General features: G+C 47.6%; 1 protein-coding gene across 7 annotated transcripts in view; it reads left to right on the forward strand.

Moving 5' to 3' along the window:
* LOC144158171 (putative protein kinase C delta type homolog) overlaps window positions 1-27533 on the forward strand; it is a 493518-nt gene that overhangs the window by 368022 nt on the left and 97963 nt on the right. The gene's annotated exons all lie outside the window — the stretch shown is intronic.

Raw genomic sequence — 27533 nt, forward strand, 5'->3', positions numbered from 1 at the left:
TAAAAATAGACATGTGTGTATGAAAGCGTCATCGGGAGAGTGCAAAAGTTCAACCATATCTTTCTTTTCTTTCCGTTGCGTTCCCTGAGAAACTTTGGCCCGTTTCCAGTAAGCAGTTCGCGCCACCAAAGCCTTGGCTTCGGGTGGTGGAAGTTTATGACGGCTTTGCTTTCTATTTTGAGCCCTTATTGTTTTCACCCGTAACTGCAGCAGAAGAAGAGCACTGTGAACAATCCGGAACACATGTTCAGTATACATCAGTTGGTCCGGACACCAGGGTCTCGCTGTCAGAAAAATATGCATTCAAACACCCTTTAACCAATACGCGGTGCAAACTGAGTCTGACAATTCACTGCATCAGCAATCGTCTAGTGTAAAGAATGGTGAAAACCGGTCATGTCGAAGAGACAAGTCCTTATCAAAGTTTCCAACTGGATGGCACTCTCTTTTTTTTAACGTTGCGTTAGCAGTCAGATGACGCGTCGTAGCCAATGGGGATCTCGGGCCAGCACATACCCGTGTTCGCTACGAAGGCATGCTCACGTTCGCAGACGCTTGAGGCGTCCCAGGCAGTGCTGACGTGAGGCCGCGCATATTGCCATTCGCAGCCAACGAGTGCGCTCTGTCCTATCGTGTCTTGTATTACCTTTCCGGATGCACCACATTGGCGATGGGCCCTAAGTGGCCTGTGTGATGCATTTAAGCATAAGCGCACAAGACATATCAAAAACGTTTTACGCAGCATGTGTTATGACCAATGGCAACACTAGCCTTCTAATTTAAAATATACATTGGATTGTTAGTTGCGGTCAGTGTTGCGGAATGGGCGTCCCCATTCCATTCCAGTTCCATTTCGGGGAATTACAAGTTGCCTCAATTCCATTCCTTTCAATTCTTCGAAATGCCGGAACATCGCCCATTCCCACCCCGGGAATTGCCGGGCAGTTCAATTCCATTCCTCTAATTCTTCAACGTTTTATCGGGTGATTATCAAGTTACCAATGAACCCACCATTAAGCTGATGTTATTACACGCGTTAAGAACTGCTAAAATACGCAAAACACGTAACCAAGGTCGAGGGATAGTGGATTTGTGGCATTTCTCGTTCAGTGCAATCACCCTACTAATTCCCACAGGGGCAGTTCTCCAGGTAGTTATTATAGTATTTGCATGTCTTTACGAGTTGTGATGCTTTATTATTGTTTAACTGTGAATGTGTTAGTGCTAACGTGACATGTTCTATTTTTGTGCTTGAAGACATTATATTCCTTAAGCAGTTAACACGCGTATGGAGTGGTCGAGAGCATGGTTAGAACTATAATTTTGTTAACGAGGAACAGAACCTCCGGATCTGGTGGTATCAGTTGGAAGAATTACCACTCAAGCACCTTGTCCTGCCTTTGCACCAAATACGGATCACGGGCCGCACAGGTCGTCAGCACTCACGCATGTCAAGCGCGCCTTGAAAGCACGGATAGGTTCAGAACTTCCTGTGGTTGCGTGTGCGCAGGTATGCAATGTCGCCCTTGCCGAAAAGCTTAGTTACGTGCGTCAGGTACCATCCACTGCGCACGAGCGAAAGTTCAGGCTGTGCTTAGAGTATGCGCGACCTTTGTATGGGTGTCTCGATGAAAACCAATGCGCAGGGAGAATTCTTTTTTCTCTCGTTAGTGTATACTGGGATAGTGCATTGGTCCGTATACTAATCTGCGTCTTTTTTTCTTTTAGAAATCGGGAGATTGTTCACACTTTAGCACCACGCAACCTTTGGCTCTAGCTAACTGAAGAAGGACTTAGAGAATGCGTTGCGGCCTTGGACTCAGCAAAACTGAGTCCAAGGCCTGCGTAACTAATTGTATAACTGAGGCCTGTATAACTAATTTGAGGAGTTGCATGCAGTGGAGTAGCCATGAAGGTTCCCCCAAGTGTCCTCTGGTCTGGGCGATCAACCGAAAGAAAAGATGTAAAAAATGATAACGATAATATTAGAAGGACACGTTTGGCAGCCGGTCAGTCTAGTGTTGTGGAAATCCCTACACCTGAAAAAAGTGCGTAGGTGTCCTCATTGATATATTAGGCAGTTTTAGCATATCGTTACCGCGTTTGCGTTACCGTTTACCGTGTTACCGGAAGCCGCTGGCGACGGTGAAGCCTGTGCCGGTAAGTTACCGTTCGCGGTAACTCTCACGCTGCGCAGTAGACTCCCGCAAACACGGTAAACGGTAGCGTAAACACGGTAACGATATGCTAAAACCATAGGCGAGCGCAGGGTTCTCGATTAGGGGGGTCGAAGTCTTACCGCAGCGCCCCAACCCCCGCACCCCACCCTCCCCCCGGGCAACTACCGACCTCTTCCCTCTGAAGGCCTAATGGTCAGAATGCCAGAGCAAAGACGAGGAATGTTTATAAAATTTTTATTTCAGTGATGTAATTGCAACCCATGCAAAATATTTCCCAGCATAAGCTTTTACTTTCGTGTGTGAGCAGGTCCCAGTGCGGATATATGAATGTATATTCTAGGCACTATAGTGCGGATGCGGCATCGATTTCACAACGTGCTGTCGAAAGAACTTCCATCCTCCCTAAAGCACAGAAACATATGACACATCTGTCTTTCATAAAGTTCTGAACCTCTCTTTACGCAGCTGTTTAGCTGGGTTCTACGTACGTTATTTACAAGGAAAAGTAGAAAGAGGACAAACCCCGCAATAGATGCAACAATGAAAATTAAGTGATAACGTGTTTCTCACGACGGCCTGCTTTTGGTCCCCGCCTTTCCGGGGCTGAAAATAAACAGCTTTTGGAAGGTAACATATGATGGCTCTTCGGCTGCCAGTGTCGTGAAAACACACGCGCGGTCACAACCCTGCGGGACAGGTTCGATTCGGTAAAGGTACGGGGCAAATTTGGCGCCCCCCTAAGATGATTTTGGGCCCTCCCTGTGCGCACGCCTATGGCTAAAACTCTCAATTGTAGGGTTTAACGCGCCGACGCAACGCAGGCAATGAGGCGCGCCGTAGTGGAGGGCTTCGGATTAATTTTGACCACCTGAGGCCGAAATCTCGTACACACGGGCGTGTTTGCTTTTCGCCTCCATCAGGAAAGCGGCCGCCGCGGCCGGGAATCGAACCGCGACCTCGTGCTCAGCAGCGCAATTAGGTCTCCTCGTGAATGTTATATGCTGCAATAAAGGTCTCAAGCTGCCGTGAAAGGTCGAAAAAAAGTTTATTTTGGTTTCATTCATCAAAATTACGTAACAAAATGGTGTGAGCCAAATGGGCGCTTCGCCGTTCAGTTCTGAAAACACGAAGTGTAAATGGCGGCTGCTTCAACGATCATTTCTAAAAACAAAAAAAAAAAGTAAACTAATACAGTTGCCTTCTGCCTGTGTGTTGCGCTTGACAAACGAGCTGCTTAAAAGAGGGGTTTGAGAGCCGGTTTCGCTTCGCTGTCTGTCATTAAAAGAGATGCCGTGGAAAACACGCGTTCCACGTCAGCTGACGTCACATTTACAACGGAAACTGCCTTGCGAGTCGGGGAAGCAAGGGAAAGTGGCTAGCGTTCGCTGTCCGTTAGGTCGGAACCGTTTAGAAACAAAGCTTGCAGCGTGCAGCTTGTAGGCGCAGGCGTGACCGCAGTTTCTATCACATGGGCTCTCCTGTTTCGGGTGGATTCTCGAAACAATATTTTAGGCCTTCGTAGACGCTGCTTCGGTTAAAGGCATCCGAGTGTCTAGACAGGCGGGCCAGTATTGCAAAACGTCCTGGGGGAGGAGGCGGAAGCGCGAAGGGAGATGATATGCTGATATGCGAAATTTCGCAGTGAACACAAGCACCGCGCCAGCGTCCCGATGACGGCGAGGTGGGATGCGATCACCGACGGTTCCGGACGCAAATAACAAAAGTGAAGCGTGGGGAGACAGCTCGCAGGCGGGGCGAAGGCGCCGCCAAAGTAAAAAGGCGAAGTTGGTGGGAGAGATAGGGGGGGGGGTGGGGGATGCCACCGCGGTAGTTACCCACGACGGATACCAACGGCTTAGAGCCGCGGTTATTAGGCGGAGAATCGCGACGAACTTCGTAGCAGCGCTATATTTAAGGACATAATTGTAGTAGAATCGCTGCTTATAAATATAAAGTGCTTGTAATCAGCCAATCGAATTTAATAGTACTGAGTTACTGTTAAATTCAAGGTTCCGGCTTACTAATATTTGAACTTGGGCTGGTGGGATCTTTTCCGTATCTTTGCATATTTTGACAAAAAACTTCGCTTTATTTTGGGAAAAATACATGTAATTCCATTCCCATTCCATTCCGGGCAAAATGCGCTTAATTCCATTCCCATTCCATTCCGGGGTCGCGAAAATGTGAAATGATACCGGATTCATTCCAATTCCGGACTGGTAACTCCGCAACACTGGTTGCGGTGTACCTGCGTTGAAAAACTAAACGAACAATACACCAGATAACCAAATCAGAATGCTGTCAGGCGAAATTAGAGCAGCGACACCGCGCACGTATCACGCTAGTCCGTCGTCAGAGGGAACTCAAAAAATAAAAAAATCAGGGAAGTTTGCACTCACCCACAAGACGAATGCCGAAGGCGTTGAAGGTGAGCATTGCCGGACGCATAATTAAGTTTCTCTATCGTTGTTTCTTTGCATAGTTGTGGTGCTAGTAGCCACCGTGATATTCATCGAAGAGGTCTTCGTCTTCTTGGCGGCGAGTGGCGGATTCAAAGTCACCCTGAGCATTGTACACCTTCACCAGTTCTTTGTCATCGACTCTATGCAGCTGTCGCGGTATCTGCAAGTCGTCTCGGGAAAGATTAGCGCACTCGTAAACATGTCCCCAATTGTTCATGATGGCTTCTAGACAATGCGGCGGCCTCGGTGACCTCTCCCAAGCAAGCTGTCTTTCCAGCTTTCGCATTAGCACCGGAGTATTTTTTTTTTTACATGCGGTGTAGCGCTTGGCGGCAGCGCTGGAGTTTCGTCTTTGGTAAAGCCACAGCGCGAGACGGGGACTCGGCGGTCGCCGCGAGGCACGCGCTTACGAGCGCTCGCCATTTTCTCGCTCGTCGGGGTTTCTGCCAGCTTTTTTCCTAAAACCACTGTTCGTGCCGAGGAAGCTCGGCGGTCACTGCGAGGCACGCGCTCATGAGCGCTCGGCATCTTCTTCGTATTTTTTTCCTGAAACGGCGAACTTACGGCTTGTAGAACAGCTCCGCGGTTAAAATATTTAGGATCCTCATTTTGTCAAACGCACTGGAATGGAAGTGAATACCACGGAGGTGAAGAAATTATTGGAATAAGCTCTTTCGTCGCGCATGTTCCTCTACTCGCAAATGTAACTTCGTAAATTCGAAGTGCCTATTTTGCAATATGCCTCCGATCATCGAGAGGGGCACTAGCAAGGGACATTATTAACGCCAACGACACCCTGTTCCGATTCAGCGCGCGGCTACCCTTTTTGCGCTTGCTGCAAGCTTCGTGTAGTGCACTTGTGCCTTGCGGAAAGCCTGCCTTCCTAAAAGAAGCAATCACGCGAGTCGCGGAAGTTGCAAAACACGAAACCAACGGTTCTTCGTGTTGAGACGTGCACCGGCGAAGCGGACGGTAGTTGTACAATATCCTCTCCCCCTCTCTCAGGGTCAATGTGCGGACCTCACTGCCGGACCTCACGAACTGGGGAAAGAGCATTTTGTGTGTCTGTACTATTTTCAGGCCGTGTGAACAGAAATCCCTGCAGCCGTTACGGCTTCTTTTTATAAAACCCGCCCTATCGATGGATAGGTTCAGTTCGTTTTGCAGCAGCGAATCCATGCTGTCGCCCTGTGGAGTCATGTAACCTCGCCCGGAAGGGTTTGCTTCTCTATTGCTTCGGCTCATCTTTCGTCATGCAGTAAACTAGTTAAGTTTGATTTCGGCTTCTTGTCGTCGTCACCAAGACAGAAACTTTTGCTTGCCGACCACCACGCTACCAGACATGACGGAGGCGACAGAGCCTGGTTTGGCGACGCCTTCTCGTATTAACAACCCCAACCCGGACGCGCATCGCGAAAATACGCGACAGACTAACCCTGTGCCCCGCAGGACAATTCACCCACAACGCAAGCAGGTAGAACACCACCACGCCGTCCACCATGCGCCATTCGCCGCAGCGGACAGCGGATTTGTGAAGCGTTATAAGGACAACCCACCGGCTAGGCTCGCACGGTCTTTACGAATGTGGTTCCTGGGCGATTTACGCACTCCCGGTAACTCGCTAAAACCTGGCTTTCATAACGGGGCCGTTGCACATCTTTCACTGATCGGTGACATACAGTTCGTTTGCTTTATCCGTGTACACCGCTGCTTTTATCGAACGCTTGCCAGACTGGCACTGCAAGGCGGCAGTTCGCGGCGGTCAGCATGCTCAACCGGAGGCGGCCATTGTGCGAAATGGCGGGGGGTGTTTTTGTTGGCGTCAGTTCAGGAACGGCACCGTAAACCGCTCCGTGAACTCCGGCATATAACACTTTCGTTGTAAACAACAAGGCAGCCAGGAGCTGCCGATAGGAGGCCCGTAGACGAGTCCGGGTCCGGGACCACGCGACTACACCGACTGGCCACACCGCAGATCGTAAAACTGACCAAATTGGCGAACATAGAGCACATGACAATATGTGTCGGCGTAATAAAGCTGGCCTAAATTTTGTCAGCAGTAGGCGCCTCGCTTCAACGCCTAACAAGCTTCGAATTATCAGCCAAATGTCACAAGGAAACCGCAACTTCTACAGTTGACGATCAGCTGTAGTTTAGACGTACGTGTGTCACTCCTTGCCACATAAACTAAATGTTCACTCAGCGAGAGTACAACCTGCATCATCTTGGCCCCGCACCAAGTTCCTGGTGTGGCGCTATCGGAAGTTCGACGCAATGATTAGGTAACAACTACCGGTTGTTGATGGCTGTGGCCTGCTCTAGGTCATGTGCATTTGCGTGTTCCTGACGCTGTGCTGAATGCGCGGATGTGAGCTGTATACGCAGATTAAGATGACAATGGTGCTTATGATCAAAGATTTCAAAATCCTAGCAAAATCTTTGAGAGATCACTGAGTGCTTCCGAGCCAGCGCCAGGTCAAAAACTATAAATATGTGTTTAATTTCCACCTGAATTAACGTGGTCTTGTCTTGAATTGACAGCGAAGCTAGAAAAGTCAGATTTGTATAGAAAATGACCCAGCGGCACAGTTCAGGATTCTCTGTGACAAGTCAAGAAACCCACCAAAGGGTCGTCATTTCCTATTGTAAGATACTTACCGTAGCAAGCGATCAACCTCAAACCTACGATTTTCCATAACATAATGTGAAGCTTCCGGCGATCAGACGTTCAAAAGCAAAAGGCTCCTGCTAAATTAGTCCGTGCAAGCTCACGTTGCTTGAGCTCAACATATTCTTCGTCTGCCAGCCCTTGTCGGCGTAACGGCACTGTTTTAAAGTTGCTCTGAAATTATGTTCTTAGTACTAAAGGTCGAGTGATGGCCTAGGCCTCTTGCCATAGAGACCGGCCAGCTGGACGTGTGGCGCCACCACTCGGTGCTCCCCTCATTAGTGGAATGAGCCGGTGCATTGGACTGCGCATCCTTCCGTTGTATTTGCGGTGCTTGCTTCGGTGCTTTGAATGTTTTGATGGTGTTGTGAGCCGATTTGTGCGGTGAAACAAAGGCTAGACGGATTTGTTGGGTTCTTGGTTGCACTAACGGCTACGTAAACTTGTCCGTCGCTTCTAAAGTTGGGTATGGGCTGCAATGACATTAGCGCTTTTCGCAGCAATCTTAGCTTGTCTCCACCCAATCCGAGCACGGACAAAACTACTATTATTAGTATTCATTTCTTTTGAAATACACTAACGGCTACGTAAACGCATTGGAAGCTTCTAAGATTGGGAATGGGCTACATTGACATGAGTGCCTTTTGCACCGCTCTGCGCCTCACTCCGCGCGATCTGAGTAGGAATAAAAGTATTATTATTGATCATTTCTACAAAATTAAATTATCGTAACTGGTTCAGTGACTACAGTTTCGACACCAGCGGTAACGGTGCGATACCTCGATACGTGTGCTTTGAAGGAAAACATTTACATACCAGATCGATTACCGTGCGGCCGTGGAAACGTCGCGGCAGTTTACACTTTCTTTCTGTAACCATGAGCTTCGTGCCTTCTGTTTTTATGAGTGGCAGCATGGGAGTCTGAGAGCCGAAGCGCGACTCGCACGTTTGTAGTGGTCATTTTATCAAGAGCCAAAGTTATTCAACCACCCAACCGCCCAAGCCATAAATCATCCCTCCTCCTCTCCACATTTTACCACATGCGTGGAATAAAGGCTGGCACCGATAGTTAACAAATGTGGCCGAGTGTTAACGTCAGCCTATGTTTTTAATCCTCAGGTATTCTTTGCTGAGTACTTAAAAAAATCGCGTAATGTCTTGTGAAGAAACCAAAAACGCGCGACTAGGTGCCTCAAATAGAGGTGCATAAGCTCGAGTCGTTCAGCACAGGCGCATTTCCGACACACGGGAAGCGGTTAGAACTTCGAGAGGGGTGCATGGAAGTGCAAATTTAAACAAAAAAATCATCCAGCCCTCCGTCTAACGACCAGGATGGTTGAACCCGAAGCCTTGTTCGTGTGAAATAGAATGGGAAAAGGTCAACTTAAAGACGCTGCGATTAAAAGACCAAACTGCGTATTGGTCAAATTCAAAGCACAACTAGTCAAAGTTTAAATCCAGAAGGCAACTAAGGAAACCCATTCGAGAAAGCTTGTGATAAACGATCATCGTCGTTAGACGAAGGAGTGCGAGATTTTTCAAGCGTAGGTGGCAGGCAGCTTGTAAAACTCGACCACGGCATTAGTTGTGAAACTGAGGGCAGCTTTTTGGCACCCTCTTGTCTCTCGTCCTTCAACCGCCCACGCAGGAATTGCTTTTTTTTTCTTGAAAAACCATTAACCAACTACCCAGTAACCATAGCAAGTCTTATAAAGCAATGCTTTTCCACGGCACACATCAACATTCTACAATCATGCGGTATTTATTCTGTCAAATATTCCCGATGGCTGTAGTAAACGTATTGCTGTGAAATTAAACCCGTTTCTGCTGTAGTTAATGAAGCTACGAAGCGTTGTTCATCACTATTTTTGTTTTGTTATAAATCTTAGAAGGCACCCCCCCCCCCCCCCCTCAAATTTGTCTTTCGCTTGCGCACGACGCCGTTTCGTAATCTACTGCAGCATTGTTGGATCGACTGCACACACCGGCTTTGTAGGAGCATTTAGCTGCAATATATTCCTCGATACATCTAAGTGCATGCACACATGAAAAATTGTATGAAGGAGCTGACGTGCACTTCCAGCTTGACTCCCAGCTTGGGGCACTGAGCGTCGTCTGCTATTTGTAATTACTGCGAATAGGCGTAAATCATACACATGGCATGCTTCGTAAAGGTCACCTCCACGCTCAATATTTACCAATCTGAAAAAAAGTACTTGCAGTTATGCATGCTCTGCAAGCTGCACCACAGCAGAACGACAGAAAACCATACACAACTACGCTGCGCTCACCGCCACCGGCATTCCAGTGACGAGCGGTTCGCCACGGGCGGCGCCGTTCGCTGAAGCGATGGTGGTGCCATATGACGGCCGCCCGGTCCCTATGCTTCTTTGAGTGGCTATGGTGTTCTACAGCTCAGCAAAGCTCATGGGTTAGAGTTCGTGTCGTGGCAACTGTTTTTCTGATTTCCACGTAGAACATAAATGCCCGACTGTATACATTTGAGTCCTACGCTAAAAACGCCAAGCTGTTGTCATTTTATCCGCAGCAATCTGCTATGCCGAGACTCGTCACCACGCATCTGATTCATTGAAAACGGCCACAATTTAGTTTTCGTTGATTTAAAAAGTAGGGGTGGGGGGCGGAGGTCACGCAACTGAAGCACTACCTGTGTATCACGTTAATGTGTCCTGACCAGCACCGCCGTCCGAAAGCAACGACGCTCGTTGTTTGCTCGTTATTTAACTGCCGCAAGCAGGAGCGGAAAATGGTGACCACTTGCAATAAAACTTTTCTAAAAGGGGCACGTATCCGACGAATATACCTCCACGGATATTTTTGAGTACGTGCTTATAATTGTCGATGAAACGTTCAGTAGAAGGAATGCGAAAGAGCTGCAGAGGTTTTCCACATTTACAAAAAAATGCGGCTTGCGGCTGTTAGCACCCATTTCATCTGGAGGAACTATTAACCAGTAAATGAATTTAAAGCGGGATTTCAAAGTCCTTGTGTCCAATCAAAGGGCCCCCAGAACCTTTGAGGTTAAGTGGCAAACACTTATGGCGGAGAGGGATGCGTTTCCGCGCGCGTTTTTTTCCTCTCCAGAACCGGTCCTACAGCCTTAATGCGTGTTCCTGACCGCTGCTGATCCGGTTTCTTAAGAGGGAAAACGCGTGCCTCAACGCGTCGCTCTCCGCCGATGTGTCAGGCTCTCACATTCTGAGCAGGACGCCACCAACTGAATCGGGAATTTTCTTCATTGTTTGCGGACAAGCATGGTTGTTTTGGAGGAATAGGTGACCGGTAAAAAGCGCAGGGCTCGTGGGGATTTGGTCTGCTACCGCCTCTTCCGGTTCAAGATTTCTCATTTGCTCTCGTACGTCGGCGGCTTTAACGCCCGTGTGTGCGGGTTGTTTATTTGTCACCGAGTGCTTGCCTTTCATAGAAGCCCCTAGTAGGATTAACCGTTGTTATTCATTGAATGTATGATGCATGAGCGTTTTTTTTTCGGAAAAACAGGTAAAGAACATGCACATACGCGCGTAAAAACCGCCGGCGTACGGGATGCCAGGAGAGCTCTCGACCCGGAAGTGGCGGGACTTCGCGGGAGCAGAAAATGTAACCATGAGGTTTTTGCGCATTGTACCGGTCACCTATACAGGTACGATCACACACACCTAGACAGCAACGTGAGCTTCCAGATCTGGTATCCGCTATCTACAGGTGTTCTATTTTTAGGTTAACTAAAACTTTCTAATGTATAAGAAACCAGTGACTCCATGAAGAAAGTGTCTCTAGTGGCGGAATTAGGTATTAGTTCTGACATTTTTTTGCTGCTTGACCGATGTTTGAAGTTTATTTAATTCAATTCAATTTGTTCAACAACAACAACAACAGTTTGTTGTTGGCATGGCTTAGGGTGGCGGTGAATGAAACATATACTTTTCCATTGAATCTTTTTCACGACATCACCGTTTTCACGGCTCGTCCACATATCGAGATTCTTCACACGGATTGCACTAAAACGCATCAGTTAACTTTGTAGCTGTGTCTTGAAGTGACCAACGCTGCGCTCTTACACTGTGAAATCTCATATTAAACAACCACGTTTGCTCACACCATTCTGGCCAGTTTCGCAAAACCTTCGGCTGTATAAAAAATTAGCCGAGTGTCTGCTCCTTTCGTTGCAAATGTCGAGAAAAGACGAGTCTTTGTCGACATTTGCCAAGTAAAGGCCTCCCTTCACTTTCCCGCTCACTTTTCATGGTGTATCTCTTGTTGTATCTACTCATTTGACATCCGCTCCTCCAAAAGTAAACACGCTAGAGGTTTGCTCTAGTCAATTTAAATTTACCGCGTCCCACTGCTCCAGGCCGGGTACCTCGATGCCAGCGCTGCCGTACCACGGAGACGCGCGTGAAGCGCGGCACCCTACTTCAATGTTTATAGAAGCGCTTCGCCATTGTCCACGTGTGTTTCAAGCAGAACGTGGCACCTATCTAGTGGAACCTTTCGTAACTGTTCCCGCTTCATTTCTTAAAATGCCGTCAGGAGCTATAGCGGCGTGGGCCGCAGCAGGCGACAGTGCGAGTTTTTTTTCTGCAGTGGATTTTGTACTTCATTTCGCAAAAAATCAAGCATCTATAAGTTTTTTTTTATAAATGCACGCTGTAAATATCCCTTCTGTTTAATTTTCTGTCTTATATTTGCGTAATGTCTTGTTCTAGTTCAACAACGTTGAGAAGTATACCGGACTTAGATGTTTGGATTTGGCTGCGACTATATTAGAGTCTTGCGCATACCTAGTTTCACTTTCGCCGGGTGGCTGAATCGAGTCACAGACAGACAGACAGACAGACAGACAGACAGACAGACAGACAGACAGACAGACAGACAGACAGACAGACAGACAGACAGACAGACCAAAATTTCGGTGGTTTAAGTAGCCCATGAAAGACTATCGTCTTTAAAAAACTAAAGAGACGGGTGACACTCCATGCGGCCATGACTTCCGAGTGAATGGCTGCAATGGTTCTTCGCCTTCCTCCTCCGCGTCGTCACTGGCAGCGACAGCTTCTGCGCTTTTTTAAGAGCGTTTATTTTGCCACACGGCATAGGTAAGGGGTATGAGTTGATGGCGACGAAAGCGAACATGAAAATGTTCGCATCACGTATGAAGTCTAGGAGGGAACGCATGGGGCCCATGTATCCATGAGTTGTGTGCGGATGCTATTGACTAGAGAAATGACTGCTCATCCGTCAGGGCACCCATTAGCACTGCATTCACGACCACATTGACGTTTTTTCAGCCCATGTACTTTTGGTGAGAAATAAAACAACTGCTAAAACCATAGAATATGTCTTGAAACACATCCGCCATGGAGGTTTAGCTGGCTTTTATTCGTTTTACCTACTCTTCCTGTTCCGATGGCGACGGAGCCTCGTGTTTGGGCAGCAGGTGCGTTTTTCTGGCCGTTTTAAATGCGAATGCATTTCTTAGTTGGGGGTTGTCGTGCTCCATCGGCTCCTTCGCTCGCAAGTGAACCGCATCAAATACCCCTGGTCTGTTATTTCTACTCGCGTACACGGGCATCACCCTAGAATTACCTCTGTTTTTATTTCACTACTAACTTACCCTTAACTCACCTTATTGCCACCTAATGTGCAAAAGCTTCTAAATCACTCGGATACTTGCACGCTTATTTAAGTAACCAAACAACTTACGTATCTTCAACTAGCTTACCAGACCTTCATTCACCCACAAGTTGAATTCGCGGCATCTATCTGGTCCCTTACACAGCGAACTAATTAACACGCTCGAAGCAATTCAAAGCCGGACAGCTCGTGTAGTTTCATGCAGTGATGGCTATTCTAAAAGCCTAAAATTAAGCAACGCCATTTTCTTCAATTTTCCAATATTTGCTCTGACCTGGCACTCTTCTGCCTCTTTCGCAAATCCGCTTACAGCTACAGAACGTTCCCAATTCGCCCTGATGCTTCTTCCGTTACATCACGTAGGTTACCTAGTCACCTAATTTTCCCACATTTATACAGGATTCTGGTGCATTCAACTCGACTGCTCTTCTGTGCGTAAACCGTTTGTGAAATGGCCTTTCGAACACCATCACTCTGAATTATACCACGACGAACGATGGTATTCATACCACATTCTATTCACTCGTGCTTTTCGTAATAAAAATTCAAGGCTTGTTTTTTAACATTGGTGCTTTTTACCACCTTTAGTATCCCTCTTCTGTGTTCTTCCGAATCTTTTGCTGCTTCGTAAATTAGGGGTGTGACATCTGTCGGTTTTGCACCGCAGCACGTTTTTCATACTTTTGCGCATCGCATGTCCTTAGCATGCTTAACAATATGTCCTGCCTTCTTATCCTCGTCTAAACTTTTGCGTTTTAAAAAATCAATGCCAGTCGCTTCGTATGCGTGATATCCGCTCATTTGGTTGCCTGTATTCAGATGCTCTATTTTTATGTTACCGCAGTTTGTATTTCTAGGCGGTAAACTTGAACTCCTCCGTATGCTTAGCCGGAAGCATTACCTTGGGCATCATGAGATGGCATTTTCTGTGTTTTTTTGTGCTCTCATACTAGGATTACTGAGAAATGATGTCGACGTTTGCTTCTCCTTTTCCTTTTTTGCGAATTACAAGCTCAAGCTTTGCGCGCAAACTCGATTGCTAGACTTTTTACCGGCAATAGTCACTACATCATGCCCTGTAAAAGGACCTGTTAGTTATGTCGGCAAATATAGGGATAAATAGCTATTATCCACACAAATGAAATGCTAGTCCTTAGTTATATACTAGTGGCCTAGGCAGAATTCACACGGAACTTTCTTAACAGCCTAAACACGGTTGGCTCAATTTCTTTCTTTATATATACTGCGCCACAGTGGAAGGTACACCAAGCGGAATAAAACTAACGGCCCTATTCTAAATCTGTCATCTACTCCATGTGTTGCCTCGACTCGTCTGTGTGGAGGATTGCGAAATGCCGTTACTTGCGAAAATTGCTTTCAAGGACGTCCTTGACTCGAGGCTTGAGTGGAGGGGGACAAAGATGAGGCTGGGGCACGTAGGTACGTACGTGCCAACAACGTTGGTGGAGCCAGGGAGACACTGCATATCGCAATAAAAATCCCAACAAAGAAGAGCTTGGAGGCGTGCCGTAGTGATCGAGCGCATTACGCTATTTACGCCCTCCATGGTCTTCCTTAGAAGGTCGAGATGACTCAGGCAAAGCTGAGTTATGGGCGGAGTGCACATGCAATAACAATCAGTTTTGCTTTTGCACACAGGTCAGTAGCGAGCGTCACATAAACGCGAAGGCACGAAAGGAAATGACAGGTGAGTTTTTTTCTTAAGTAGCTTTCAACTTCATTTATAGCAAAAAAACTCCATCTGGTTGAGCCAGACCCCCCAAGAAATAAAGCCAGCCTTGTTGGCTCATACACGTGGAGCTGTTATTCACTTTTTGACATTGCCAAACGTGGTTATACGTCCAAGTGATTGTAAGGAGCAGCTTTCTTTTGCCATACCAGATGACCCCCACCCCAAGCATGTCTACTTACCGGCTGTCTTTACCATTTCATTCACCCTCCACCCCTCCACTAAGTATGTACGCTATACAATGAATGGCTTTGGACAGTTTTTCAACATCAGATTTGTTTATATACGGCCTGAGTTTTTAGCGTTTGCGGTAAGCATGGGGGTATATTTTGCGCCCCTCGATTAATCATGTTTCACCTTGTGGATATAAAAGCTGTGTCAAAACTGGAAAACGTAACTCATGAAAACAAGAAAACGACCGCTCGGATATGACTGATGCTTTAAAACAGTGGCGCCTAGACTTTGTCACCGGCACTCCCCAATGGGTTTCATTTCTCAAATGTGTGTCCAGTCTGTGCAAGCACGGACTCCAACACTAAGTATGAAGATGGGTTGCGATGGTGATTTGGTTGATTGTATCTGAAAAATCAAGCGGTGCGCAAATTAACGGGGACGGGAACATATGAAGACAGACCAAGCGCAGACTCGCAACTGGCTTTTATACACCCCAGCGGCCTGTTCACACGTCTTCACACGCCCTACATGCGTTACAGTTGTCGGGGCACTGTGCCGCACGTACAGAACACAGCAACAACAAAAACCACAAAACAACGTTTGAGGTACACCTCTGGCGAAAACAGCCAAGATAACCGCATCACACATGCGTTAAGCCCCGCCACTCCACCCCGCGACAGGCATGCCCGGAAGATGCTGCTTCTCGACCACGCAAGACGATAGGCGGATGTGGTTTCATGCCCTCACTGATGGCATGTCCTCTGTGCTGGCGGGAGGTTTAAACATGTCCCCCCCTGCCCTCAATATGAACTTTCGTGTGTCCGCAGTGGTCGAGCGGTTTGGGTTGGTGTGGTACAAAGGCAGTAAGATGCCTCCGACGCGGTAGGGAAACAGACAGCTCTATGTTTGCCCACTAGAATAATTCTCGAGTCCTTCAAAGCTTCATTGGGCTAAGTTCTAATTGCTGGATCGCAAATTACAAAAAAACATGCTCTGTATCGTGCATTTCGTATACGGCGTCAAGCTTCATAGGTTATTCTTCTTCACAGAGTGGAAGGGCGATAATTTTTTGTCACTGTTTTCTGTACGCGCGGCCGGGTGCGCCGAGAACTGTGGCACAGGCGTGTAGGGCGTGTCCATTGGGCACTTGGGCATGTACAGCTATGTTCCGACTACAGACGCAAACGACATAACGTGATCAACGGGCGTACAAAAGCGGCGTGTCACATAGTTCGGATGGCTGACACGTGAAATGACGTCATTATTTGAAATTATTACGACAGTTGCGGCAGCAGTCTGAACTCGGCGTAAGGATTTGATGTGTGTAATCACAAACCAGTTGCGAGTCTGCACTTGTGCCTTTCGTATGTTTCTGTCGTCATGAATTTGCGCGGAGCTTGTTTTCTGAGATGCATCATTACCAACTCGCCCAACTTTCAACCCTTTTTGTTGACTGTGCCGGTAGCGTTGTCTGCAGAGCGTAAATACAAAAACATTAGAAAGTTTCTGACAGAAACTCTAGCGTCTTTGGAACAGAGACAGCACGTAAAATGCAGTAAAGATCCGAGTATGCAAAAATAGGGCAGCGAATGCTCCGCTGGAAACACGCTTGTCCAAGAAGCGCATACTCACACATTCACGTAACTGAGTTTAGTAGAAAATAGACGAGTTTGAATGAGGGGCTTCCGATAAGCCCGACAAGCACCCATCTACAACATCACCGCAGCCGAGCCATCACAGCTGACTAAAAATACACCTTATCAATACGTTGTAGCGTTCAAAATAAGAAAGTGTGTTGGAGGCACGTGGCATACATGTGAGCTTTGAGCGGGGTAATTACAAAAGCAGCAATTAGGGAGTAGCAGAGACCATTCTCGTTTAATGTCTGCTTCGCTCGGCAATGAGAACGCGTATGCGGGCCGGACCATGGTAACTCAGACAAGCAGAACGCGAAGCAAAGGGAGAACGATGATCGTAATAATGAGAGCGCAAGTTCAGCAACTGGACACCACTGCTTTCGCAACGACTACAACGTAAAAGTGCTTCGTTGTCCTGGCATTTCTTCTTTTTTTCTCTTGGTTCGCTGTTGGGCAAAGGGCTGCCGTATAAATGATCAGCTCAGGAAGCGCGCCCACTCTCTCAGAGGTTCATTAAAAGCCGCCAGTTTGGGGTAATATCAGAGGACCGCTGACTGGCCATCCATTGAGAAGAGCATCATCATTAGGCCTTAACGAGACCAACTTTTAATTTCTTTTTTACCACCGCGCTCAACTGAAATCGCTTTACGATGACAACTGCGGTTACATCTTTTTGTTATCATGCATGTATAATATTTGGGTCGTACTGTTGAAGGCTGCGAAGCAGGCGCGGGTTATAAAACACCGCTTTATTGGCTACCTTCGAGCAGCTGGCGTCAAGGTGAAGATGATAACGTCAGGAGCCTCGCTGCACGCGCCGTGACCGTTGGTGTCTCCGCTTCGGTGTCCTCGTATCCCTTCAAAGATCACATTTTGTAACACGTAATAAACGAGGTTACAATTCCGCGGGAAGCAAAAACTTGTTGTTGCTAGCTTCTTTATGAGTGGTCACGCTTACTTTTTAAGCCATAAAAACGGATATCAAGCGCAAATTAGGCCAGGTGTAGACAGGTTATGTTCAAAAGATGAAAAATGCTTGTTTCGACAGTGGGGAACGTCACGTTTGTGCGTTGACTGAAGGCGAGTGCTATTTTTTGCACAACATAATAGTCCCGGATATTTTTTTATGCAGCAAATTCTCTCCAAACGCAGCGATTCATGCGTCTGAGAAGACAATTCAGTGCCCTTCCACTCTGACGATATAAAACCAGTGAAGGTGGACGCAGTCCAAGGAATGCAGAGAACAAGGCACGTTTGTTTGCAATTTGCGATTAGTCATTCTTTCAAGTAACTAGCTGCATGAAGCTCGGAAGGGCTAGAATTTCATTGTAGCGGACAAACATAAACTGCGCGGTCCCCTCCCCCGAAGACGTCCATGTTTTGACTGCAGACGGGAATTGGAAAGTATTTGCAACTTCACTCTCACTACGAGACTATGAAAAGCAGATGAAACGCACCGTATGCTGTTAGACACCTGTTAGTGGCAAGGCCCACATAATTTGTTTCTGGGTGGTTTTGATACAATGAGAGTTGCAGAGGTTCATGGAGCCATGCTCCCTCCTTGGACGGCCATACACCGACTGGAATTTTGTAACGTTCACAACTTCACTGTGAACTAACAACGTAAGATGAGAAAATGAAACCGAGCTTACTGGTTGAGTTTTGGGTGATAGTTTTCACAAAGAAAAAGTTACAGCCGTTTTCTGTAACCCTCCGCCTATGGCCATGTATTAAGAGCTGGTGAGAATTCTGTAAAGTTTGAAATTTCGCTGTGACCAAATATTTACGACACGAGAATGAAACTCGGCATAACGATAAGCCGCAGCGACCAATTTCAGTGTAGCGCTTTTCGTGTACCCCTGTAGCTCTCTGCAGCTAGAGAGCTTCAGAGAATTTTACACTAGCGATGGAGTAAGGACGTGTCCCTAAATCGAGCGCACCCGATTCTTTGTCTACGTGACTACTGTGTATGCATGCTGTATGGGGAAATCGATACATATCTCTTCGCTGTAAAACCATTGGAAATGTGGGGGAATTTTTAAAAGGCTTCCGACTTGGAAACTCACAGGCCACATCATGCTGCTTTCATTTTGTTTGATGGTTCTTCGGCCCCGCACCAATGAAGCATTAACAGTCACACGTGGCTCAAGCCGGCACCCTTTGTCGAAATACCACGCAACGCATGATCGAAAGTTTTCGGAAACATTTAAGAAAATGGGACTTGTTTGTGAGCGTTTGAACACAACAGCTACACGTAAATTTTTAAAATGTGTAAAAGATTCCAACATTGCACGTAACAGCCACCTAAGTTCTAACAAATTAAATAATGCTAACTGCCGCTAATCTATACGTGTCGTGTTTGGATATACGGACATTTTTGGATAGTTTAAAATGCTGCGCGTGAGTAGTATTGGGTTTCGGTTTTTGTGAAACCGATGAAACCGATGAACGCCAAATAAACTGAACAAGTTAATTCTGGAAACACTAAAAAACTCCGAAAAAGTCGTCCCACCTATTGCTGCACTTTCCGGTTTGCATACTTCAAAGTACATGCATGTTCCTGCTGCCAGGAGGCAATGTACAAGTACCGGTCTGGAAATAGTCAGTACGCGGAAACGCGAAGACAAATGAGAAAGCCTTGGGGGCGTTCCTAGAAGGCAATTTCAAATGCATTTACTTTGCCTAGAGTGAGCAAGAAAATAAGAAAATGTGCATCTTTGTGTGGAGTTGCCCGATTGCAATACTTATGGTGTACTGAGTGAAATAATGACGAACGAACGCACGGATGCTATCAAGTACGACTACCGACCGCTGTGAGGTGCACTGGGTGCAGAGGCAGTTGTGCTGCTGGGCCCAAGTACGCGGGTTTGAATCCGACCACAGCGGCTGTTTTTCGGATGGGGGCGAAAAAACGCCCGGGCCTCAAGATTTCGGCCCACGTAAAGATTCCCGGGTGGAGGAAATTACTAACGGGAGCCCTGCACTGTGGCGCGCCTGTTATCCCAGGTGTAGCTTTGGCGCGTTAAACCTCACAATCAATCAATCAATCAATCAATCAATCAATCAATCAATCAATCAATCAATCAATCAATCAATCAATCAATCATGACTGTCTGTAAAACGGGGATACTTTCAGTGGAAACTGGAGGCCCTGTACAACGGAAGGGCGGCCAACGCTTATTCGTTTCGTGCTCGCGGTCGCGTCCCCGATAGAGAGTTATAACAGATCGGAAAACGGTTCCGGTACGGTACACGGTACCCGTTACCGGACCGTACCGGGAAGGCTCGTTTTAAGAGTTGATTGATTGATTGTAGGGTTTAACGCGCCGACGCAACGCAGGCGATGAGGCGCGCCGTAGTGGAGGGCTCCGGATTAATTTTGACCACCTGGGGATCTTTAACGTGCGCCGAAATCTCGTACACACGGGCGTTTTTGCTTTTCGCCTCCATCAGAAAAGCGGCCGCCGCGGCCGGGAATCGAACCCGCGACCTCGTGCTCAGCAGCGCAACGTTTTAAGAGTTATAGCAGACCGTAACTGCCGGCCGTGCTACCGTGACTGGGAGCGACTTGTGTGATACGTAGTTTGGCAATTTTTTGTGAGTCTGTGGCGTTTGCTGCGCTGAAATATTAGTTTTCAGTTCTCAAAGTCGCTAAGGACATTATTAGAAAAAAAAAAAAAACAAAGAACATCCAACGCCCCTACGGATATTCGAACTGCGACTGCGTGAACATGAAGCGGGCATTTTACCTCTACGCCATTTCAATAGATGGCGCCAGCAGGTCATGCTGGGCTCTCAGTACATACGGCTAGCGCGGCTGGCTGTTTCTAGTTTTAAATGCAGAGCATTTCAGTAACTCACGATGTCACCCGCGTTGTCCCGTCGTAGTCCGCACCCTTCCCCCTACACTATATAAAAGAAAATACTATCCGGCGCCAGGTTTCGATCCCTCGACCCTGCGGGCGGAACGCAATATACATGGTGCTCTACCCACTGCGCCACAAAGCCGACACAGAATGGGACGCTACGAACGCGCCTTATATCGTTGACTCATTCAAATTACTGCTGACGAGCGCTCTCTCGTCAGCAGTTGCCACAAGTGCAAAAACATTAACGTAACGCAAACTACTTAACGTCGTGCGCCCCCGGAAATGCTCTGCATTTGATCGTGCCCCTCGCGAGGGTGATGTTTCACTGCGTCGCCATGCGAACAGTTTGCCACGCTTTAGTCTCTGTCGTGTGAAGCGAATCTGAGCTGACCTGTGCGCATGTCCTGCCGTTCCCTATAGGGACGATTTGTGTTTTATAACTTGGGCCCGTGCTATGGAAGGCCAACAGAAAGCAAGGAGCCGTGTTTCTGGGACGGCCGCTCTTTCGCCCTGCGTGGAACCTAAGGCTTTCGCATTAACATATGCCGCCTGGTTTCTGGTGACTCTCCGCGACCTGCTGACTATTCCTCTCCCTATATGACTAATCGCGGATGAGCATTCTTGTTCGCAAGCAACCCGCCCGGGCAGCAAAAAGCAAAACATTCAGTTATTTTCAGACTCGGTGACCTTTCCCCTTGTGATCGATCGCTTCCTGATTCTGCAGATATCTAGGAATTTCTTTCTTCCCATCATTTTTCTTTCGTTGTATTTGAGAGTCCCTCGCTCTGATACCGCCTGTTCCTCAATCGCCGCTTTTTAAACGGGTCCCATGTTGCTGTTAATACTAGTTATGTAGCCGTATCGCCTTTATTTAACCTAAAAGAAGCTATCGGACATGCGTCGCTCGACGGCACAAGCCACGGCAGTTGGGCCGGGACCGTGTTACGCTTGCTGCTTGAGCTGTCAGAATCGCGCAGATTTAATTTGTTGCAACCTTATTTTTCTTAAACGATCTCATATTTACAATCCGTTCGACTAGGCGTGAGTCAATCGTACGTCTCCCAAACTCTTCCAAAGCGGCCGCCCGCTTTCGAACGACGGACTCGGTACGTCTCGGTACAGTGCGGCCAAGTCGCTCCGGTGTGCGGCAGGGTTCTGCGTATGCGCGGTAGCGTCCAGAGTCCAGACAGTAGACGTTACCATACCGGAACCGTTTTTCCGATCTCTCTGATATCAAGTACGCGCGCTGCAAATCACGCTATAGCCGCTCGCTCAGGCCGTGCGTACCTCGGTGGCTTGAAGTACAGTCGAACCTTGTTATTTGGATTTGCCTGAGCACCAAATGTTTGTCTAATATTGTTTAGTTGGAAATAACTGGAGCTCCTTTCATTAGCGGTGTGGGTGGTAATAAAAATATGACAACCGTATCCTGGAATGGATGAGTTCTACATCACGTTATTTGGAGCCGGCGACAACATTTAAGGGCTGCGAGTTATAACTAAACACGCTACCGTCCCCTAACAACCAAACTATTCATCCACGACAGCGCATTCGCTGGCAAGTCATGTTCAAGGTACGGGTCCTCGAAAAGTACACTTAACTATGCCAATATACAAATTGCAGTAGCATTCCTTACGCCAGACTTAGTCCACTCCACTCATGGCTGTATTGCGCTACTCGCGTGACATTCGTGAATGACTCAATCAGCTTGGCTGACATACCGTATAGGCGGTACTTCACATATTCCCGACAAAAAAATCGCGGTGCTGTGTCACATCCACCCGTCATAACAGAGCCATGTTGTGATGTAGTATAATGACCATGAATTTTGGTATTCAGCACCAGGCAACCTTGGTACGCCAGCATGCAACGGTACATCAATGCGCGCACAATACCGAACACACACGTTTCTATTGTGGCTGTGCTTGCGCAGTGATTACGCTTGAAGACATTGCAGGCACGCCTTCCATTTCAGTGTGCTCACGTCCGGACAGCTAGCATAGTCACATTTGTAACATCTCGATGGTAGCCCACTTACACATGGACACTAACGAAGGAGACGACAAACTGTAGCGCTGACTCGCAACTGATTTTTATTAGAAGAGACAGACATTGGTTTTAGCTTCAAGTCCTGATATTTGTGTCTGCCCTAATAAAAACATTGTTGCGAGTCAGCGCTGCAGTTTGTCGTCTTCGTTCTTAGTGTCCGTGTGTAAGTGCGCTACCATCAAGATGTTCCAAATGCAGCAGAAACTACGCCAGTCGTCACTTTTTATACAGGATAGTCACACTACAACTCACTTTTAAATACGGCCTTGCCACAGAAAATAGGCAGCAAAGATGACCCTGCATCTCGTCTTCTAAGCCCGTATCATAGAGTTTGTTTTTCACAATGTCAGAAAAAAGAATTCTCTCTCGGTGCCTTGAAGTTTCCCTCTTTGAGCTGGGAGCACGTCACGACGCCCACGAGGAAACACCAAATGGTAGCACTGACAGTTGGGAGCTTACGATGGCGCAGGTGACGTAGAGGTAACATAGAGGTAACATGTACATGTATACAGGTGACGTAAAGCGCCACACCTAGGAGGCAAAAGCGCCTTGGTGTGGAGTTTTTACCGCTAGTACACCAATTAACTCTCTCCTTGGCTGCAATGCGTCTGCTACGCGCTCAAAGGCAATACGGTGGCATTTTGTTCTCTATTATGCATCCGACGAGCATGTTAAGCTGCCAGGCAGTGCTTGTAGCAACACGGGGTTGATGTGGCATATCTCTACCGTGTCTCCGCAATTTATTTCGGATTGTTAGAGTGTCAAGGTGGTCCTCTTAGCCACGTGCAGCACATTCCGTCAGAACAAGATGATATATCGATTATTAGCCTTTTAAAACGGGTTACCCGCGGCAAACGGCCAGTTGTTGTTGTCTTCCGATGCTCACCATGCGTGGGAAAGTTCGATTCCGACCACAGCGGCTGTTTTCTCATCACTCAAAACGCAAGAGCACCTCTTCGCAACCCACCATTGCATTCGATTCCCCACCATTGCATGCATCATAAACCCTGTGTAACTTCTGCTATTAAAGCTGCAAACTTTGAATTTGCATTTATGGTCAACAGTGCAACGACGCGCGGGAACCAGTTACTGCCTTATTTACTAAACCGCTTTTTTATAACTGCACGTGCAGAAAATATAGTCATGGCACCGGCACGCCGGCTTAGTATGAAGGCCAAGGATTACGCGAAACCACCACCTCATTTTAAGAGCAACGTTTGGAAGCAGTTATAGTGTGAAGAGCTCCTTAGCTTCGTTTTTAAACCGCGCATGAAATGCATCTTGACGCTGAAGTGTTGTTGTTGCCTCCGCAGCCCCTTTGACGCCGACAACCCGAGTTCCCGTTCGCATAGCTCACAAAGAATGCCCTCGACATTGACACTCCTTTCTGTGTTCAATCCGCGCCGGTGACGTGACCACCATCAGGCCCACGTTCTCAGCTGTCGCGCTTCGGCGACAGACCATCCTCCGCCCCTTGTTTCTCGCAACAGCCCCGACGTTTCGCGAGCCTCGGTGTGGGCCAAGTCCGACGTCTGCTTTGGCCGGAAGCTGGGGTCTCGCGCATGCCTCGGCTGCTTGGAACGCCACCAAGACGCAGCCGGCGAGCGGCGCCAACACCATTTTTTACGCATTCCAGCTCCGCTCTCCCCCTCGGCCTTTTGACCTGCCAGCGGCAGAAGCGGTTTGTTGAGCCGCAGTTCCAGCGCGTCCGCCCTGGCCGCTCCCGGACTCGTGGTGCTCGCTGGCAGGCACCAACGGTAGATGTAATTCTCGGCGCTGTAATCGGACCCAGAAAGTTTTCCTCGCGAGTTCGCTCTCGCGCGTTCTAGGCCGTCCGTGAAAGCGATTATGTGAACGCACGGGCAAGGAGCTCGGCGCTGCACGTTTTACCGCCCGCTGAACTAACCACTCTCCTAATCGCTTGCGGCGCATGTGTTTTAAATGCAGAGCATTTCTTTAACTCACATGTAGCGTCCGCCGTACGTCCGCAACAGCTCAGCGCGCAGGTGCGCCCTCTCCCCCACTCCTCCTCTCCCGCATCACGCTACCCTCCTCGCTCTCAACAACAGGTCCGCACCCCTCCCCCTACACTATATAAAAAAATAATAGTTATCGGCGCCTGGTTTCGATCCCACGACCCTGTGGGCGGAACGCGAGGCACATGATGCTCTTCCCACTGCGCCACAAAAGCGACACAGAATCAAAGGGTACGAACGCGCCTTATATCCTTGACTCATTCAAACTACGTCAAGAAGCTCCTGATACATGGCAGCAGTTGCATCGATCGCGTCTTCACCAGTTGCTGCAACGCACAACCACTGCTTAAAGACCCCTTAACAGTACACTTTGGCGACCACGAAGCCGTCGTTCTCAGCGTCCAATACAACGACAACAGCAACAAATAAATAAATAACGACTTACAACAACCTATTCCTTGCCTTCACTTCTTGCGTCACAAAAAAAAAGAAAAATTGGGCCCATCTCTCCACGAGGGGGACTCGAGTCGCAAAATCACGAAAGTAATAATTAATATATGAAAGAAATAATAATAATTAATAGTAATAAGCAATAATAGTTAACACATTCACTACCAGCCCACCACCACCCCCGAAACACTAACGTTAACAGTACACCCACCCCCTACGCGACGCATTTACTCGAGTCCCCCCTCGTGGGGAGATGGGCCCAATTTTTTTTTCTACATAAGAATGAAACCGACTTCGTCTTTGCGTGGCTTGGGTTGTTTATTAAAGCGAAGCTTTGTAGGCCTCACTGATGGAGACCGCCGAGTCACAATAACGCTCTGCAGGAAAGCCAACTTTGCCGAATGGGTTTCACAAAACGATGGTGATGATAAGCGAATGCACATCAAGCGCCTCAAAAAAAGAACGCTTTCGGTGGTCGCAATTGAACCAGGGTTCCTAGCGCTGTGCTATCCAACTGCAACATTCGGACATGGTCGAAGCAGTTTGGATTTAATGTGAAGCTTTCTTAGTCTCACTCATGGCGACCGTCACGTGCAAAAATTCGGAAAACCCCTACAATTCAGAGACGGCTAACGAATCCCTCAAGAGAAAGCTGCGCGTTTCAACCATCTCCGTGGTAAGACGATGGGGCGCTGGTTTTTAACAGTCGCGGCGTCCATAAACACAAAAAGATACCAAAAAATACCAAGCGCACGTGAGCGTGCGTCTCGTGAGGAGCGTCCGGCGTCTTCCACGCTTGCGGATGGGCTTGCGCCACGTGAGAGGCACGAAGCGCACGTGCCTGTCAGTGTTTGAGCAAACGGCGTCGCGGAAACAACTGTCGTCTGCTCCTGCCGTCACTTTCTTTGCGTTGGTAAACCAACCACCTGCGCTCATAAAGCTCGGAGCGCCGCAATGGCGGCGGAAGAACTCTCTCCGACTCTCTGCCGCGTACATGGTGTATAGGCGACCAAAGATGATCAGGGTGCGTGACGAAGAGGCGGCTTATCAGAAAGCGCGCCGCGCTGCCAGGCAAGAATTCATTCACCCAGAAGAACAATGAGAAGACAAAGAAGTAGTGGAGGTCTTTAACGGCGAGGGAGCGCTCCACAAAGACTTTGTGGCGGCGGACGATGACGTGTACCAATACTGAAGAAGTTTACTATGCATTTAATTTGGTCTTCCGCTGACGAGCACCATATATATACACATGGTTATGAGTGACTTATAGGGCCGTCGTTGAGTTAGCTTAGTGAGCGAACACAGCTTCGCTGTGACATCAGCCTTGTGCCGTTGTGCAAGCTGGCTTTGATTCCGTTGCTTTCTGATCTCCTGTTTCTGCTCCACATGTCAAACATCGCTCCGCATGCTTCTCTGCCGTCTAAGGCGTCGCAGCTTGCGTTGGTCTTTAAAACATTGCCGGAAATTGGGGCATTCAAGCGCGAAATTACTGCTCAAACCAGTGAGAAACGTTCTGACTGGCTTTGGCTGGCATAATCGGTCATGATCGGGCTGGCATAATTGGCTGGCATGAATGGCATAATCGGTCATGTTTTGAATGCAATAACTGCGTTTTTCTTTAGAGCTTGATAGTGAAGTTTCCGCTTTTATAAAATGTTTCAGAATTCCTAACAACACATTTTGATAATTCGCCTGTACGTGCGAGGTTGCCTTTCTTTTTATAACAAAAAGATATTAGTCTAAATCTGTAAATGTAAATTGTACATTGACGGAATGCATGAAAACTATTCTCTATTCGGGGACTCGTCTAGGGAGGAGGAGTCCCAGAGATAGCTAAATTACTTCTAAAAAGTAATTAAATCACATTACTCATTACTTTCCAGAATTCTCTAAAATGTATTAAATTACATTAGAAATAACATGTCGCGGGACGTAATGACATTACATTACTACTACTTTTCAAAAGTAATTAAATTACTTTGAAATCACTTAACAAAAATTCATCACTCATACACTACCAACTCATATAACTTAATTTACACAAATATAACTAAAGTAATGATCAATAACCTCGGGACAGCACGGCGGTTTGAGATAGGTGGCGAGGCCGTGGAAGTGGTAAGCGAATATATCTACTCAGGCCAAGTTGTGACCCCGGATCCCAACCATGAGGCCGAGATAATTAGAAGGATAAGAATGGGGTGGAGCGCATACGGCAGACATGCTCAGATAATGACTGGCAGCCTACCATTGTCCCTGAAGAAAAAAGTGTATGACAGCTCCATCTTACTGGTACTCACCTACGGGGCAGAAACGTGGAGGCTCACTAAGAGGATTCAACTTAAATTGAGAACGACTAAGCGGGCAATGGAGCGGAAGATGATAGGTGTAACATTAAGGGACAAGAAGAGAGCGGAGTGGGTCAGAGAACAAACACGTGTTAAGGACATATTAGTAGAAATTAAGAAGAAGAAATGGACGTGAGCAGGGCATGTAATGCGAAGGCAAGGTAACCGTTTGTCATTAAGGGTAACAGAGTGGGTCCATAGAGAAGGCAAGCGTTGTAGGGGGCGGCAGAATGTTAGATGGACAGATGAGATCAAGAAGTTTGCGGGGATAAATTGGTCGCAGTTAGCACAGGACCGGGGTAATTGGAGATGAAT

Source organism: Haemaphysalis longicornis, unplaced genomic scaffold (assembly GCF_048455015.1).
Source record: "Haemaphysalis longicornis isolate Haplotype H1 unplaced genomic scaffold, Haemaphysalis longicornis Haplotype H1 scaffold_10, whole genome shotgun sequence".
NCBI classification, from domain to species: domain Eukaryota; kingdom Metazoa; phylum Arthropoda; class Arachnida; order Ixodida; family Ixodidae; genus Haemaphysalis; species Haemaphysalis longicornis.